General features: G+C 40.2%; 1 protein-coding gene across 3 annotated transcripts in view; it reads right to left on the reverse strand.

The window, feature by feature from the left end:
* Window positions 1-18,393, reverse strand: part of sulf1 (sulfatase 1) — a 421,690-nt gene that overhangs the window by 263,574 nt on the left and 139,723 nt on the right. For 2 of the 3 annotated variants that reach the window (XM_041189450.1, XM_041189448.1), the window contains exon 3: window positions 16,580-16,620. The exons of the other annotated variant lie outside the window; for it this stretch is intronic. The gene's annotated coding sequence lies outside the window, so the exon portion shown is untranslated. The remainder of the gene's footprint in view (window positions 1-16,579; window positions 16,621-18,393) is intronic. 3 annotated transcript variants of the gene reach the window in all.

Below are 18,393 nucleotides of genomic sequence, written 5' to 3' on the forward strand. Positions count from 1 at the left end.
CCAGATTGCTTTAAACTTTTCTAAGTGCCCTTCTATAACATCTTTAATAATAGTTTCTAGCATTTCCCCTATGACAGATGTTAAGCTAACTGGCCTGCTGTTTCCTGCTTTCTGTCTCTCTCCCTTTTTGAATTACTATTTTCCAATCTAATGAAACATTCCTCAAATCTAGGGAACTTTGGAAAATTAAAATCAACACATCAACTATTTCACCAGTCACTTCTTTCAAGACGCGAAGATGAAGTCAATCAGGATCTGGAGATTTGTCAGCCTGCAGCTCCAACAATTTGCTCAATACCACTTCCCTGGTGATTGTAATTTTCCTGAGTTCCTCCCTTCCTTCCAGTTCCTGATTTACAGCTATTTCTGGGATGCTACTTGTTTCCTCCTTAGAGAAATCTGTTCAATTCATCGACCATTTCCTTACTTTCCATTACTAATTCCCCAGACTCACTTTCTATAGTACCAACGCTCCCTTTGTTAACTCTTTTCTTATTTAAATATCGAAAGGAATTCTTAGTATCTGTCTTTATATCTCAAGTTAGCTTCCTCTTATACTTTAATTTTTTCCCCCTTATAAATCTTTATGTCATTCTTTGCTGTTTTTTTATATTTTGTCCAATCTTCTGACCTTCCACCCATCTTTGCGCAATTATATGCTTTTTCTTTAAGTTTGATACTGTCTTTAACTCTTTCAGTTAACCATGGATGGTGGGTTCCCCCCTTGGAAGTTTTCTTTCTCATTGGAATGTATCCACTCTGTGTATTCTGAATTATCCCTTTAAAAATCTGCCACTGCATCTCTATGGCCCTATCCCCTAACCTCATTTGCCAGTTCACTCTAGTTAGCTCTGCTTTCATGCCCTCATAATTGCCCTTATTTAAGTTTAAAATAATATTCTTGGACCCACCCTTCTCTCCCTCAAACTGAATGTAAAATTCAATCATATTATGATCACTGCTACCGAGGGGTGCTCCCACCACGAGGTTATCAATTAATCCTATCTCCTTGCACAGTACGCCTGCTTTCTGGTTGGCTCCAGAATGTGCTGTTCCAAGAAACTATCCCAAAAGCATTCTATGAACTAGGCTCCCTTTGCCCAGTTTTTTTAGATTAAAATCCCCCATGATTATCACTGTACCTTTCTGACAAGCTCCCATTATCCCTTCCTTTATACTCTGTGCCACCGTGTAGTTACAATTAGGGAGCCTGTAGATCACTCCCATAAGTGAATTTTTGCCTTTATTGTTTTTCATCTCAACTCAAACTGCTTCTACATCCCTCTTTAATGTGCTAATACCATCATTAATTAACAGAAACATTCCTCCACCTTTTCCTAATTTCCTGTCCTTTCTAAATGTCACATTCCCTTCAACATTCAGGTCCCAATCTATGTCTTCCCACAGCCATATTTCTGTAATGGCTATCAGATCATACTTACTTGTTTCTATTTACGTTATCATCTCATCTGCTTTGTTTTGAATGCTACATGCATTTACAAAGCATTTAATCTTGTCATTTTATTATTTTTGTAATATCTGGCCTTATCTGCGGATTTACTATTAGATTTGTGCTCTCTGTCCCTTTCTGTCACATTCTGTTTATTATTTCTCATATTAATACCTGTCTCTTTTGCCTTATCTCTACCCTTTTGTTTACCACATCGTCCCAAATTTGATACCTTGCCCTCTTTATTAAATTTAAAGCCCTCTCCACTTCCCTAGTTACACAGCTCACTAGAACACCAGCCCCAGCATGGTTCAGGTGTAGACTGTTCTAACGGTACAACCTCCATTTTCCCCAATTCTGGTGTTAATGCCCCACAAACTGGAACTCACTTCGCCCACACCAATTTTTGAGCCACGCATTTATTTCTCTAATCTTATTTGCCCGATGCCAATTTGCAAGTGGCTCAGGTAATAATCCAGAGATTATTACATTTGAGGTTCTGCTTCTTAATTTGGTGCCTCGCTCCTCATACTGCCTATGTAAAACCTCCTTCCTTGTCCTGTCTATGTCATTGTTACCTACATGGATCACAACAACTGGATCCCCGCCCTCCCACTGTAAGTTCCTCTCCAGCCTCAGCAAATGTCCTGAACCCTGGCACCGTGCAGGCAACAAAGCCATCTGGATACTCGCTCTTTGTTACAGAAAACAATGTCAATCCTCCTCACTATACTGTCCCCTACTACTACTACTACATTCCTTTTTGCTCCTCCCACTTGAATGGCTTCCCGTACCACAGTGCCTTGGTCAGTCAGCTCATCCAACCTGCAGCCCCACTCCCATCCAAACAAGCTGAGAGAACCTAAAACCTGTTGGACAATTGTAGAAGTTGACACTTCTGCACTCCTGGCCTCTGGGACCCCCTACCTGCCTCACTTATAGTCACAGCCTCCTTTCCCTGGCCACCTTCAAAATCAGAAGATCCTATCCTAAGGGGTATGCCTAACTCCTGGTACAAAGCGTCCGGGTAAGTCTCCCCCTCCCTGATATAATACAGCATCTGCAGCTTAGCCTCCAGTTCAATGACCATGAGCCGAAGCTCCTCAAGGCGCAGACACTTACTGCAGACGTGTTTGCCTGGATTGCACTGGCATCCAGGAGCGCCCACATGCTGCAGCCATGACACATCACCTTTCCTGTCACCTTTATGTGCTTTAAGTAATTACTTAATTATTTTATTCAATTGTTTATTTTCTTTTATGTATTTTACAAATCTTACCACAAATTCCAGTATTATTCATAACCATAGGAATAGAATAGACTTACCCACTTACCAGACACTTATCAAACAGCTAGCTTCTTCTCTTTACCCACTTACCCACCTACCCACTTACCCACATTTTCCACTTACCCACATACTCATCTTACTCACATTACCATCTTACCCACCTGCCAACCTTACCCATTTACCCACCTACCTACCTACCCACCCCACCACTCACCTATTTACTCATCCATTCACAAACGTTCAGATTGGACATTTAAATTTGCCATATGGCAGCTAGTGCCATAAAAGGGGGGCTTGTGTTGTCTACCCCCAACTCCGCTTCAACAGAGTTCTCCGATGGACGCTACTGACTCCCAACTACTGATGAAAACTATAGTTTCTTAAATGCCAGATTAGAAATGACATACTGCGGTACTTGGTGGGATTAGCAAGAGAAGAATGTCATGCTATCTGCCATATTGTATGCGCAAAGGGCAGTATTCTAAATGATACTTCCATGCATTGAATAAGATGGAGTACAAAAACAATCAGGACATGAATAAGATGCTGTGGGACAGTTTTGGAATTGAAGGACAGGCAGTATCTAATTAGAAAATGCAGTGATATCTGGAAAAAATTAACATACACCCAAGTCTTGCTTCTCTTCCTAAGAGTGTAATGATTTGCATTCTGTATTAGTTTCAAAGTCACTTCAAATACTATCACTGAATCAGCGACTTTTTACAGTCATCTGTCATTCTAATAGGAGAAGATTCACTACACAAAATGAACTCTGAATTTATATAAGTACAGCAGCTTGTCCTTGGAGCATCCTTTACTTTTGCACTTTTGTCCTTTGGAACGTCCATTCGTTACATATTTCACAATTTTTTTTATGATCAATCAGTTAGAAGAGCACACAACTCAGTACAGGATCCAGCATTTACATTTACAAGGCCTTGAATTAACCCTATTTTATTTATCACCAAAAAAATGTTATAGTAAGGAACCTGTACTATGTAACTACACAATCCTAATGTCTGGCAGGTAGTCACATATTCAGTCAGTTAAGTAGGCAGGTCAACAATCAGAAACACAGGAAACCAGGCAGACAAGTAGATGATCAGTCAAACATAGTAATCTGACAAGTGGATGGTCTTGTGGGTGGGCAGACAGACAGGTGGACAATCAGTTGGTGGACTTACAACTAGTCTATTAGTAAGCCAGAAATCCAGTAAAATGTGAAGTAATACAGATGAATAAACATTCAAATTAATTGAAAATGGAAGACATAATATTAAAGTGCTTTACCATGCTTGGCTAAATTCTGGAGTAATGTCTGTTTTTGAATTAAATTAGCAAACACTGACAATGAATTTGCCTAGCAGTTACAAAAACTAGTCACAAGGAACAGCCATTTCTTTTAATGTTAAGGATAGTATCCCCAATCAGGTCATGTAAAAAGGAACAGCTGTAGACAAAGTAGTATTACACTTAAGTGAACTTCTGTTTTCCATTTGTCCTCTAGTCCAGATTAAACTGAAATAAGGTTATCCATGGATGCTTGAATTTGTTGTGGGAAGGAACAAGATTGTGTGTAAACTTGAAAGGCCATAACCTTTGAATTAGAGCTATGTCATTCAGGGATGATGTCAGCAAGCACTTCTTCACACAAAAGATAGTAGAAATCTGGAACTCTCCAAAAAGCTGCTAAGGATAGGTCAATTGAAAATGTCAAAACTTAGATTGATTGATTTTGTTGGGTAAGGGTATTAAGGAATATGGAACCAAAGTGGGTAAATAAAATTGAGATACATATCAGCCATGAATAATGTAACAGGCTCCTGGGGTTGAAAGGCTCACTCCTATTCCTGTTACTTACTCATGACCTTGCAGGAATAAACAGTGTCAATTTTCCAAAGCCCTGCTGATCTTCAACTAATGAAATCATTTAGATTTTAATTCTGCGCACATGAATGGATTTTGAATGGGTTAGAATTGGGCTCATATAATGTCTGTACGAATAGTCATTCTGACCCATTTTAGGCTAACATTTGAGGAAAAATACTGTTGCATCTGTTCATAAATTATTTGCAGTTCAATATAGAATCAGATACGTTTACAATACAGAAGGAGACTATTTGGCTTATGTGCCTGAACAGCTCTTTGCTAGAGCACCAAGAATTAATCTGACTGTTTACTCTCTCCCTAAAGTCCCATTACTTCCTCATTGATATTACGATTATTACTTTAATAAAACAGCCTCATTTTAAACCAGAGAAGTAAAGTGTTAATAGGCTTTTTTATTCTTAGAGCAGCTCCCCCTCACCCCCAGAGAGAAAATGCATGTTTTTGGTCAACCAGTCTTTGTTTGAGAGGAGAACTGCCAGGAATCTTTCATCATCTTTATCACAAAAACATCGGGGTATATTTCCTCTGTGTGTACAGTTGAGGAATGATTCTTTTACTCTATCCTCATTATAACCAAAAATGGTTTAGTTAAAAAATACAAATTCCTGAGCCGTACATGCCAAAGAAAACAAACTACATTATGCCCAAATGTTGCAATAATGACTTTCAGTAGGCTTTATGCCTTTTCATGTATTTTGTAACAAATAAATTTTGCCAGCCTATCTATGAAAATGATACCACATCACAATTTTTATATAACACAATTAGGCATACTGTTAATACAACATTTCTAATGCATTGGGTGTCATGCATGTCTGTACATTTGTTTCTCTCTTTTCCACCTCTGCGCATGTCTCTCCGTATGTGTTTCTTTACTTATTAGTCTCTGTCTCTTTTACCAGCCTTCCTGTTAGTCTTTGTCTATTATTTGAGTTTTGTTCTTAGTCTGACTTTTTTCTGTATATGGGTCTTTTTTTCTCTTCTACTCCTCCCCCCTCTCCAGTCTCTTTTGTCCATCTCTGCATAAAATCTTACTGATAAATATTTTAACTCAAAAGCCAAAATTATACATATAACAATGCAAATATATCAGTGTCTAGACTTGCACATTTAAAAAGAAAAACTGAAAATAGACTGATGTATAAAACTACCAGTCTCAGAGATGAATTTTGGAACTCTTCATCTTCCGTCATGCAGTGAAACTCCCCCTTTCCAATAAAAATCATTTGGTGTGTTCCGTGGCGTGAGCGGACAATATTGCGTGATCAGTTTCACAATAATGTTTAACCAGTTTGCGATTGTCCATTCAGCCCGCCAATGGCCACGTTTCCCTCGGGAACCTCATTTTCATACATCAGCATATCATTATAAGGCCAGCCTGCCAGATTCATCTACCCTGCTAGATCGTCCGCCCACGTCAGCGGGAAAACACGCCGACATGTTTCACAATAGCACATAAGCAACGTGCACCTGGTAGGCTGCACTTTGATCGGGACTTCAAGGTTTGTTTGCCTCTCTTGCTTTGTCAGTAACTCACAGTTATCAGTGCCAGGCTTCACAACACCGCCACATCACTTTTAGTGGGGCTCACGGGTAGGTCTCTACCTACCAGATCAGCCACGTAGGTAGCTTTTCAATGGCTGCAGGGCAAGGTCTTGCTTGGCGAAGGGAGAGAAGTGGCCTCAGGCAAGGGAAGAGGCTTCAGGATGAGGGCTGTACTGGGAAGGAGGGTATCCCAGGGTGTGTGGGGGGGCATATGTTGATCTGTGCAAGAGGGCTGAGGAGGCAGTCTCAGAGGAGATGAGGCCAAATGGACGTGTGAAGGTATGTGTGTTAGAATGCGTGGTGATGTACCTTGAGCTGGTAGTGAGTGAGATGCCAGTGAATATGTGATGGACTTTGTATGAGTTTAGAGTGATGAGGTTGCCATAGCCTGGTTGCATGGATAAGTTCATTCATCCTCTATCTGAATTGGATGGTCAATCTCTTCTATGCAGCATTGGCACTGACCACTGCTGCCATCACTTACCAAGCTGGAGTGGTAATGTTACTGTCCCTCCTGCAGCCAGAGCGAGGGTAGAGGACATCACAGCGGGCCTCCACAGGGTCCAAAAGGCACTTAAGGACTGTAGTCTTCTTGCCTTTCAGGGTCTTTTTTGCTGCAGTCCTGGGCTGGAAGCACTGAGCTCGGCTGTGCTTTAAATGTGGTGCCTGGTGTGATGAAGTGGCTAAGAGCCCGCCTGCCATGGAAACGGCGTGTTTCCCGGGAATGCATAAGTAATGTGGCGGGTTTGGGATGATACAACGTGAAAACCCGCCATCGCAGCCAGCGGGGAAAATCTGGGATGGTTCCACAGTGTTACAACATCACGTGACAGGAAACAGTCATGCTGTTAGTTCAGTGTTTGCCATCTTACCTAGATATCTGATACTTCACATATATTATATTCGTGTTTCAGTTCAAAATCCAAAAAAAATTAACACTGAACAGTCACATCAACTTTATAATAGTTAAAGAAGAATATGGGAACAACCTTTGCTGTAAAAGTGGATCATCAGATCAAAACTCCCAGAAAGCTATAGCTAGGGCAATAACAAGACTTTTGTTCTGATTTGCTTTCCTTAAATCAGAAGCTAACTTACGAATTGTTTGTCATAAGACATATACAAAGCCCAAACCTTAACCCTAATACCATTTCTTATGCATCATTGAGTTAGATGAATGATTCATAAGAATTTTTGTGGCACAAATTCAAATTCTGATTCAACCTGCTTTGATACTTGAAATAAATATTATTTTAAACAGTTGTCATTGTGAAATTTTTATTTGATCTCTCAGCTATAAGGCCAAAATTGAAGGAGGCATGAAAGTTGCGGCATGAACTGCATTACCCAAGCATACAACTACCATTTTCTCTTGTATTACTTTAATTGCTATCCAGTTATTAGCTTCAAAGCCTAAAAAAACCTACTTATGGCACCATCAGGATACTCCAGCACTGGGAACGTCACAGCAATGCTGGATCCATTCATTAATTGACTCTAATAAGACTCTTCCTTTTGGCCTTCATTTAGTTTTGATTCCAGGACACTGGTGGCTACTATTAAGCTCCCAGCATTTACATTTTTAAATAGAACTCCTTTATTTTTGGCAGAAATGCAGATCCAGTTTAACATGGGGGTTTAATACAGTAAATCCCTGGGGTCGACTTAGAGATGCTATTCTCTTGAAATACAAACTAAACCTAAAGAAGCACAGACAGAAATTGAAAGAGTGAGGTAGCTGGGGAGGGGAAGGAGCGGCAGAATCCAAAGGAACTAAGATCTGAAGACAAGGTAAATATTGGGGTAAGGATCTAAGATACGGAATTAGAATAATTAAATCATGTTTTAAATCTTAAGTTTGTTTTGAAGTTTTAAATCTTTTGAAGTGTTTCTGATAAATTAGGTAGTAATTCAGTAAATAAAGGTACCTCAGTCCCATTTGATGCACATGCTAATCCATGTGGGAGCTCCTGTGTCTGTTTGGAAGGTTGGGAAAATAATAGTGATACGGGATTCTATCATTATCGAACAAACAGGGGTTTTTGCAGCTGCAGAGATGATTCCAGGATGATAAATTGTCTCCCTGATTCCAGGGTCTAATTCGACAGAGTAGGAACCCCAGGCACCAGGGATTGAAAAGCTTTAAAAGAAGAGGCCTGGGAGTGGAGCAGTAATGAAAGGAGAGGCCTGGAGCGGAGTGAAGCAGCATAGAAGGAGAGGTTGGTATTGGGGTGAGGCAGCATAAAATGAGAGGCTTGGAGCAGAGTGAAGCAGCACAAAGGAAGAGGCCAGAAGCAAAGCGAGCAGTACTGTGATCTGTGATTAGACCGTAGCCCAGATTTTCCCCATGATGGAGAGCCTCTCCATTGTGGTGAAAATCCAAGAAATAGCCAAATTTTCTAAGTCCCGACCCCGAACCCAGCATTTTTCATCCGTGCAGGGGCAGGACTGGAATCGGGGCGGGATTCAGGTATGCATGAATCACAGAGGCAGCTGGCCATTTAGGTCACCTTCTGCCTCTACTGACTTCTGATTTTGAACCCTATCTGCGTGAATCCTGAAGTGTACCGAGCAGACCAGGTAAGAGGGGGATCGGTGGATTCTTTGGATACCCTTTGGAGAGGTAAGGTATCCATTTGGATAGGGTCCTGAGACACCTATTGGAGAGGTGAGGCACCCCTTGGAATTGTTAGAATTAAACATGATTATGCACGTTTTATGTACAAACTTAATTGGAACTGTACAGCTGTCAAGGAACAGCCAAGTTGTCAAAGAACTGTCCAGCTGTCCAGGAAGTATCCAAGGATACTAAGTGAGTTGGCATAGAATGGGTAAATGCAAAGGGTTGTGTGTGGGGGGCATAGGCTGGCATGAATTGGCACTAAATTGGCATGGGGATATGAGGGATCATGTGAGATGGGTAAAAGGGCATGGGTTGGTATAAGTTGGCATGGATGAGGCATAGGGAGTGTGTGGATGTGGGGGGAATGAAGAGTGTTTTTTGTTTTATTATTTATTTATTTAAACACAATGTCAGAGCACAGAGGTTAGCCTTGCACCCAGCCTGCCTCCATATCCGTCCTGGGGTCACCCACCTATTTCATCGCATGCTCTCACACCCCAAAAGAAAATCCGACCTGTGGGTGAACATTTTTAAAGGTCGGGTTTGCTAAGCCAGGAAATCACCTGGCTCTTCACACCCATGATGGGGATGAAAACCTGGGTCTGTGAGTCTGAACTGAATGGAAGGAAAAAGAAATCGCAAAGTGATGTCACAGGTCAAGGAGTCATGTGGGTCAAGGAGTCATGCATGCTGCTAATCTTTTAATTGAATTTAATTAATCAACTATGAAGGAAAAGGTATCAGTTAATTAATATAACATTTAAAGTCAATTTGATAATGTATCAGTGTTCAATCAATTCATCTGACCTAAGGAATAAAGTTAAAATTAAATAGCAAGGGATACTAAAGAATTTTTCAATAAATTAAAATTCAAGGAATGTAGGTAAGAGATTTAAATTAACCTTCCTATAAAATAAACTGACATCAACACAAGAGGTGAAGCTGATTTGTAAGTACCAAGTGAGTATTTATTTATTAAGTCTTAAGTTTATTTATTTAAGGCAGTTAATAGACTAATAAATAGAGGCATGGAAGGGTACTTCTGTCTTGTGGAATGAACATCAATGCAATGTGAGAACTCCAGAATATTTCTCGTGTACTGGACAACCACATGTGCAGGAAGTGTTGTCAACTGGAGGAACTCATGTTCTGGGTTTTGGAGCTTGAGCAGCATTGGAGTCACTGCAGTGCATGCATAAGGCTGATACTTTCTAGAGGTGGTCATCCTGCAGCTTAAGGATGTGCAGGCAGAGAAGGAATGTGTGACTGTCTGGCAGTCAAGGAGGACCAGGCAGACAGTGAGGAGTCCCTGGAGTGCATCTTGCTCTCCAACCAGTATTCAGTTCTGAATATGACTGCAAGTAATGGTTCCCCTGGAGAGTGCAGCCAGAGCCAAGTCCACAGTACCACAGCTGGGTCAGCTATACAGGAGGGCAGGAGGAAGATTGGGAAAGCAATAGTGATAGGAGATTCCAGTGTTCGGGAACAGACAGGTATTTCTGCAGCTTCAGGCATGAATCCAGGATAGTATGTTATGTTCCCGGTACTAATGACATAGGTAGAAAGACGAATGAGGTCCTGCATGCAGATTTTAGGGAGCTAGGAAAGAAACTAACAAGCAGGACCTCAAAGGTAGTAATCTCCTGGTGCCTTGCACTAGCGACTATAGAAATAGGATGATAGAGCAAATGAATGCGTGGCTGGAGAGATGCTGTAGGATGGAGGCCTTTAGATTTCTGGGACATTGGGACCAATTCTAAATAGATTCATAGTCCATGTATATAAATGCACAGAGTGTGGTAAATAAGATCAGTGAGATGCAGACGCAGATAGCCATGTAGGAACATGGTGTTGTGGTGATAATGGAGATCCTGGCTGAAAAAAGGGCAGGAGTGGATCCTAAATATGTCTGGATACGAGGTGTGCAAATAAGATAGGGAAGAAAAGAAAGGAGGAGGGGTGGCAGTATTGATTAAGGAGAATATTACAATTCTGGAGAGAGAGGTTGCCCTGGAGGGGCTAGGGACAGAATCTAATTGGTTGGAGTTAAGAAATAATAGAGCTACCATTACACTATTGAGTGTATTCTATAGGCCACCAACTGTTAGGAATGATACAGAGGAGCAAATTTACTGGGAAGGTACACAGTGTTGCAAAAAGTATAGAGTAATGATAATGGGATTTAGTTCACAGAATTTTAATGGCATAGAAGGAGGCCATTCAGCCCATCATGTCTGCACCAGCTCTCCAAATGAGCATTATGATCTAGTGCCATTGCCCTGCCTTTTCCCCATGCCCCTGCACATTGTTTCTATTCAAATAATCATCGAATGTCCTCTTGAATGCCTCGATTGAACCTGCCTCCACCACACTTCCAGGCAGCACATTCCAGACCCGAACCACTCGTCGTGTGAAAAAGCTTTTCCTCATGTCACATTTGCTTCTTTTGCAAATCACTTTAAATCTGTGCCCTGTTGTTCTTGCTCTTTTTACGAGCAAGAACAGCTTCTCCCTATCTACTCTGTCCAGCCCCCTCATGATTTTGAACATCTCTATCAAATCTCCTCTTAGCCTTCTTCTCTCCAAGGAGAACAGACCCAACCTCTCCAATCTACCCTCATAGCTGAAGTTTCTCATCCCTGGAACCATTCTTGTAAACCTCTTCTGTACTCTTCCCAATGTGTTCACATTCTTCCTATAATGTGGTGTCCAGAACTGTACACAATACTCCAGCTCAGGTCTAACGAGTGTCTTATTTAGATTCAGCATAATCTCCTTGCTCTTGCACTCTATGCCCCTATTAATAAAGCTCAAAATACTATATGCTTTATTAACTGCTTTCTCCAACTGTCCTGCCACCTTCAATAATCTGTGCACATATACATCCAGGTCTTTCTGCTCCTACACACCCTTCAAAAGTTCACCCCTTATTTTATATTGTCTGTCCATATTCTTCCCATCAAAATGCATCACCTCACACTTCTCCGCATTGAACTTCATCTGCCACCTATTTGCCCACTCCACAAACTTGTCTATGTCCTTTTGAAGTTCTACACTGTCCTCCTCACAGTTTACAATACTTCCAAGCTTTGTATTATCTGCAAACTTTGAAATTGTCCCAAGCACACCAAGATCTGGATCATTAATATATATCAGGAAAAGCAAGGGTCTCAGTACCAATCCTGGCGAACTCCATTACAAACCTTCCTTTAGCCCGAAAAATATCCATTAACCATTACTCTCTGCTTCCTATTTTTCAGCCAATTTTGTATCCACGTTGCTATTGCCCCTTATATTCCATGAGCAATAACTTTTCTCACAAGTCTGTTGTATGGCACTGTATCAAATGCCTTTTGAAAGTCCATGTACACCACATCAACAGCATTACCTTCATCGACCTTTTCTGTTACCTCTTCAAAAAACTCCAGCAAGTTAGTTAAACATGATTTCCCCTTTAGAAATCCATACTGGCTCTTCCTTATCAATCCATATTTTTCCATCTGACTACTAATTCTATCCTGAATAATTGTTTCTAGAATCCTGCCCACCACTGAAGTTAAACTGACTGGTCTGTAATTGCTGGGCTTATCTTTACAGCCTTTTTTGAACCAGGACGTAATGTTTGCAATTCTCCAGTCCTCTGGCACCTTGCCTGAATCTAGGGAAGACTGAAAAAATATGGCCAGTGCCCCTGCAATTTCTACTTTCACTTGCTTCAATATCCTTGGATGCATCTTGTCCAGTCCCAGTGCCTTGTCAACTGTAAGTACTGACAGTCTATTCAACACTTCCTCCTTACCAATTTTGAACACTTCTAGTGACAGAGTTTCCTTGTCTGTCACCATGACCTGCATAGCATCTACCTCCTTGGTAAAGATGGATGCAAAGTATTTATTTAATACCTCAGCCATGGCCCCTTCATCCATGTGTAAATTCCCTTTGTGATAGCTATATCAACATACATATGAACATATGAATTAGGAGCAGGAGTAAGTTATTTGGCCTCTCGAGCCTGCTCCACCATTCAATAAAGGCTGATCTACTTGTGGCCTCAACTCCACATCCCCACCTACCCCCGATAGCCTTTGACTTTCTTGTAAGTCAAGGATCTATCTACGTCTGCCTTAAAATATTTATCTACCCTGCTCCCACCACTTTCTGGGGAAGAGAGTTTCAAAGACTCTCAACCCTCTGAGAGAAAAAAAATTCTCCTAATCTCTGCCTTAAAATGGAGACCCCTTATTTTTAAACTGTGTCCCCTAGTTCTCGTTTCTTCCATAAGGGGAAATATCCTTTCAGCATCCACATTGTCAAGTCCCCTCAGGATCAATATGTTTCAATAAGATTACCTCTCGTTCTTCTAAACTCCAAAAGATACAGGCCCAGCCTGTCCAAACTTTCATCATAAGATAACCCTCCCATTCCAGGTATCAGTCAATGAACCTTCTCTAAACTGCTTCTAATGCATTTATATTCTTTCTTAAATAAGGAGACCAAAACTGTACACAGTACTACAGACATGGTCTCAGCAAAGCCCTGTACAACTGTGGCAAAACATCCTTACTTTTCTATTCCAATACTCGACAACCTTCTATTTGCCTTCCTAATCACTTGCTGTACCTGCATTCTAACTTTTTGTGATTCATGAACCAGGACATCCAGATCCCTCTGTATGTCAGAGTTCAGCAATCTCATTCCATTTAAATAATACATGTAGAAGGGCGAATGCTGAAGTCTGTGCAGGTGTGGGTGAGTGCAGAAGGAAAGCTCCCCGAAGGCAGAGAGTTGCCTCAGGGAGCTGAAGAATTTTTAAATCAAAAATAAAGATTTGCAAACTCTGAAAAAAATGTCTCCACGTAGGACTCACTCACGTGAACATATACACAATAAAAATTAGGTTGAAACATTTTTTAAAAATTAATGTCAGAAACCTCATCCCACCGATTTGCCCGCCTGCCAACTGTAACATTGGATGGGCAGCAAAGAATCTCTGTTAATTAATAAATTAATGGTCTTAATAGGCCTCTTAATTGTTGGCGGGTCTGCTGCCAACTCTTTTGCGTGGCTGCCGACCGAAATATCGTGCGAGTATGCAATGATGTCAGGACGCTTGCCTGACATCATCACATGCAACTTTACGCCCATTCGGGTCAGGCATGCATCCATCTGCAGGATGTAAAATTCTGCCCTTATTCTTTTCCTTTTTAAATACCTGTAGAAACTCTTACCATCTATTTTTATATTTCTATTTCTAATATATCCTAATATTGACTGAGATAGCAATAGTATAAAGGGCAGAGAGGGGAAGCATTTCCAAAGTTTGTTCAAGAGAAATTTCTTGATCAATATGTTTTTTGTCCAACAATGAAGGAGGCATTACTGAATCAGATTCTGGCAAATAAGGTGGCAAGCAGGGAAACATTTAGGGGACAGTGATCATGGTTTCATAAGGTTTAGATTAGCTGTGGGAAAGGACAAGTATCAATCCAGGGTAAAAATAATTAATTGGATTGCCGGAGGGCCAATTTCAATGTGGTGAGAACAGATTTGGCCCAATTGGATTTCCAGGCAAAACTATAATGGAATAATGGGCTGCATTTAAAGAGGAGATAGTTTGTGTACAGTTGAAGTACATTCCCACAAGGTGGAAAGGTAGGACAAACAAAGCCAGAGCTCCCTGGATGGTGAAAGAGATAGAGAGGAAGATTAGGCAGAAAAAGGGGGTTTATGATAGATGTCAGGTTGACAATACAAGTGAGAACCAGGCTAAATGTTGAAATTTCAGAGGGGAAGTGAAAAAGGAAACAAGAGAGGCAAAGTGAGAGTGTGAGAAGAGACTTGTAGCTGATATAAAGAGAACCCAAAGTTTCTATCGGCAAATAAAAGAGTAGTAAGCGGAAGGGTGGGGCTGATTAGGGACCAAAAAGGGCCTGTGTGTGTGAGAGAGAGTGTGTGTGTGTGTGAAAGAGAGAGTGTATGTGTGAGAGAAAGAGAGAGTGTGTGTATGTATGTGAGAGAGAGAGAGAGAGAGAGATTGTGTGTCTGTGTATGTGAGAGAGAGTGTGCCTGTGAGTGTGAGAGAGAATGTGCTTGTGTGTTTGAGAGAGAGTGTGTGTGTGTGTGAGTGAGTGTGTGTGAGAGAGTGAGTGTGTGTGAGAGAGTGAGTGTGTATGAGAGAAAGTCTGTGTGTGTGAAAGAGAGACTGTGCGTGTCTGATGTGTGTATGGTCAGGTTTCTCACTCACTCTCATCCCCATACACCAAACACATACTAACACCCATTCACATAGTGGGTGAGTGAGTGAGCATCTTGCGACTGGGACTGAGCCGGATAAACACATTCTGACCCCCTTGCTCAAATGGCCATCTTTATTAATTACTCATTTTTTAAAATTATCAATTTATTGTTTTGACATTGCTTTGCTTTTGCTCTGAAAGTTGCTTCTTTTCTTCATATTTCAAATTTGTTTTGAAATTCATGTTTAATGTTGTGCCAAACTTTATCTTTCCAAAATTTGATTATCAGCCACTTAAGTGTGAAAAAATTGGAAATGTGGCCTTTTGCATGAAAAGATTAGAAAAGCCTGAAATGAAGGATACAATTCTAAAGAGAGTGCAAGAACAGAGAGGACTAGGGATTATAAGTGCAAAAGTCATTGAAGGTAGCAGGGCAGATTGAGAAAGTGAATAAAAAGACAAATGGGATCCTAGACTTTATTTATAAAGGCATAGGATACAAAAGCAAGGAAGTTAAGATAAGTCTGCATAAAATACTGGTTTGGCCTCAACTAGAGTATTGTGTCCAAATTTTGGCACCACACTTTAAGAAGGTTGGGAAGGATTTGAGAGAGGATGCAGAAAAAAAGTACGAGAATGGTTCTTAGGATGAGGGATCTCAGAAATGAGGATAGATTGGAAAAGCTGGGTTGTTCTCCATAGAGATGAGAAGATTGAGAGGAGATTTGATAGATGTGTTCAAAATCATAAGAGATCTAGACAGAATAGATGGAGATAAACTTTTCCCATTGGTAGAAGGGTCGAGAAGCAGAGGACACTGGTTTAAGATTATTAGCAAAAAAAAACCCAGCAACATTGGAAAATATGTTTCACAGCAAGTAGTTCAGATCTGGAATGCACTGCCTGAGATGTGGTGGAAGCAGATTCAATTGTGGCTTTTAAAAGGGAATTGGATTAATATCTGAAGACAGAAAATTTGCAGAGCTACAGGGAAAGAGAACGGGAATGGGACCAACTAAACTGCTTTTGCATAGAACTGGCAAGGATACAATGAGCCAATATTAATCAGCTATATGCATGCACTTTTCAGATGGGTTGATGGGACGTTAATTTGAGCTGACCTCCCCACCTGCCCCCAATCTGATCGCTCAAGATAAGCTCAACCCAAGATCAATTAATTCAGCAGAAACCAAGTATACAGCCTAGGAACTTTCAGATTTAGATAAAAACTAAGAAACAACTACTTTACAGTTAATAACTGGTTAAAATAAGCATCTTAAGAAAAATATAATGGCATTCACATTTTTAAAATACCAGGCTCCAAAAATGAAATGCTTTCTGAATATCACAATAAAATCAAGAACTGGATAAAAAACGCAAACTTTGTCAGCTGATATCAAAATAAGCAGAGATTCTTTTCAAAGCTCTGCCTACCCAAATATAAAATTAACCATCAAAATTAGAATATGTTGGTTTAAGTAAGCATTTCAAATCTGAATCTGTACATTAATTAACATGGTAAGTCTTGCAAATAAACGTCTACTTACTGAGTTGAGTGGTTAGTGCAGCAAGGTTGCTTATTAAGTCACTGCAAAACACAAAACCATCACAACAATTTCAATTTCTATCCTCAGTATTGGTTATTGGAATCAAGCCACAACATGAACCTGAGCCAGAAGTTAACATTAGGTCGCATACAGCAAATAATAGGATACAGGAAGAAGACATTTAATACAATTCTTTCTCTTCGGGCTTCAATAAAGCGAATACCTCTCATATCCCACAAACCACAAGTGACCCATAAGGTCATTAATAATGCTACACTTTACTATTTAGCTGTCATCACAGTGCTCCATACTTTCACTTAGTCTTCAGTGTTCTATCAAAGCAGCAGCTTCTTGCACAGTCATGAGTGCCCCTTTGAACAACTTCCAACTGGAGCTAGTCAACATCATGTAAAATGTAGCTATACAGCTATTACGTGGCTTCCTATTACCTGCTTTTTTCAAGTGCAATCCTATTCCATAGTATCTGCACCCAATTAAGTCAAAGTTTGTTTTTTTGGACATCTGCAAGTGCTTCCTGAATTCAGCACTGTTTATCTGATCCACTACATTGGCATATTTCTTAAAAATTAATTTCCTTCCTGTGTACAGAGATTTCTATGGCACAGTACTGTGAAATTAGCAAAGGAGAAAGTGAATCACACTGAACTGAGGAAGGAGTTTTAGAAAATTTGTATTGATATTTTTCTTAAACAGCAAATCCGGGCACTGGTGTTAGCACAAACTAAGCAATTTTAAAAAGTTAGATTTGCATTGATCCGGCACACAAGATTCTCACTTAAACTATTTTAGGTTTGGAGGTTACTCTCCCTTTTTCCTTGTTTATTTCCTATGGCTGATAACTCCACCTCCAGCTAACAGTTCTTCATGCCCTATCAGAAAACTGCCTGCCCTTAAAATGAACAGTTGCCATGTACAGCTTGACAAACAGTAACAAATGCACAAGTTTTTTGAGCACATTATTTTATTTTTAATGTTTTATTTCTAATAGTGTAATAATTTCAAGAAGAAAACATGTTTCCGTGCCTGATGCCCTGCAGCCTTGTGGGGAGAATATGCAGTTAGTGCAGTAGAATGGTGGTGATGGTATCTAGTAATGGGGCATACCTATTACCTGTCCTCTTGCGATGTCACGTCAAACTGCAAGTTAAAAAGCTATCAACATTCAGCATACAAGCTCAAATACAGTAGGCATAAACATACCTCTGTAGGCATAAACATATCTCTAGATGAAAAAAAGAGAAAAACAATGAAAGGGAAAGTGATTAAAATGAAAAGACCACTGAACCAAAAAGTATAGTGCAGCAATGAGAATGGACAGGAAACCTGTTTTGTAGAAACATGGCAAAAGCAGATTAAACTATAGGAACAAAGTAGATAAATGTAATTATAACTATTTTCTCCTGTAGTGGATAAACACTGATGGACTGGTTAGGCTGAATGGCTTGTTTCTGTGTTGCAACTTGTATGAGTGTTTGATGGGGCAACTTGTATGAGTGTTTGATGGGGAGGAATGAAGCATAAACAGCATTTAGCTCTATGTAGATAAGAGAACAGAATAAAATAGCAAATCAAAGATCAAGGAATTCACAGAAAATCAGATGAGAACATCATTTAGATTATAATTAAGATCTAAAGCTATACAAAAAACTAACAGAAACTTATAACACACACAAATTTTTTTGGTCAGTCAGGCATCTGACATGCATAGAAATCCACAATGCTGCCTAAGAGCCTCCAAGTCAACTTACTGATAAACCCAAGGACGATAGTCACAGTTTCATTTCGTTTGCTGC

This window comes from Carcharodon carcharias, chromosome 6 (genome assembly GCF_017639515.1).
Source record: "Carcharodon carcharias isolate sCarCar2 chromosome 6, sCarCar2.pri, whole genome shotgun sequence".
Lineage (NCBI taxonomy): Eukaryota > Metazoa > Chordata > Chondrichthyes > Lamniformes > Lamnidae > Carcharodon > Carcharodon carcharias.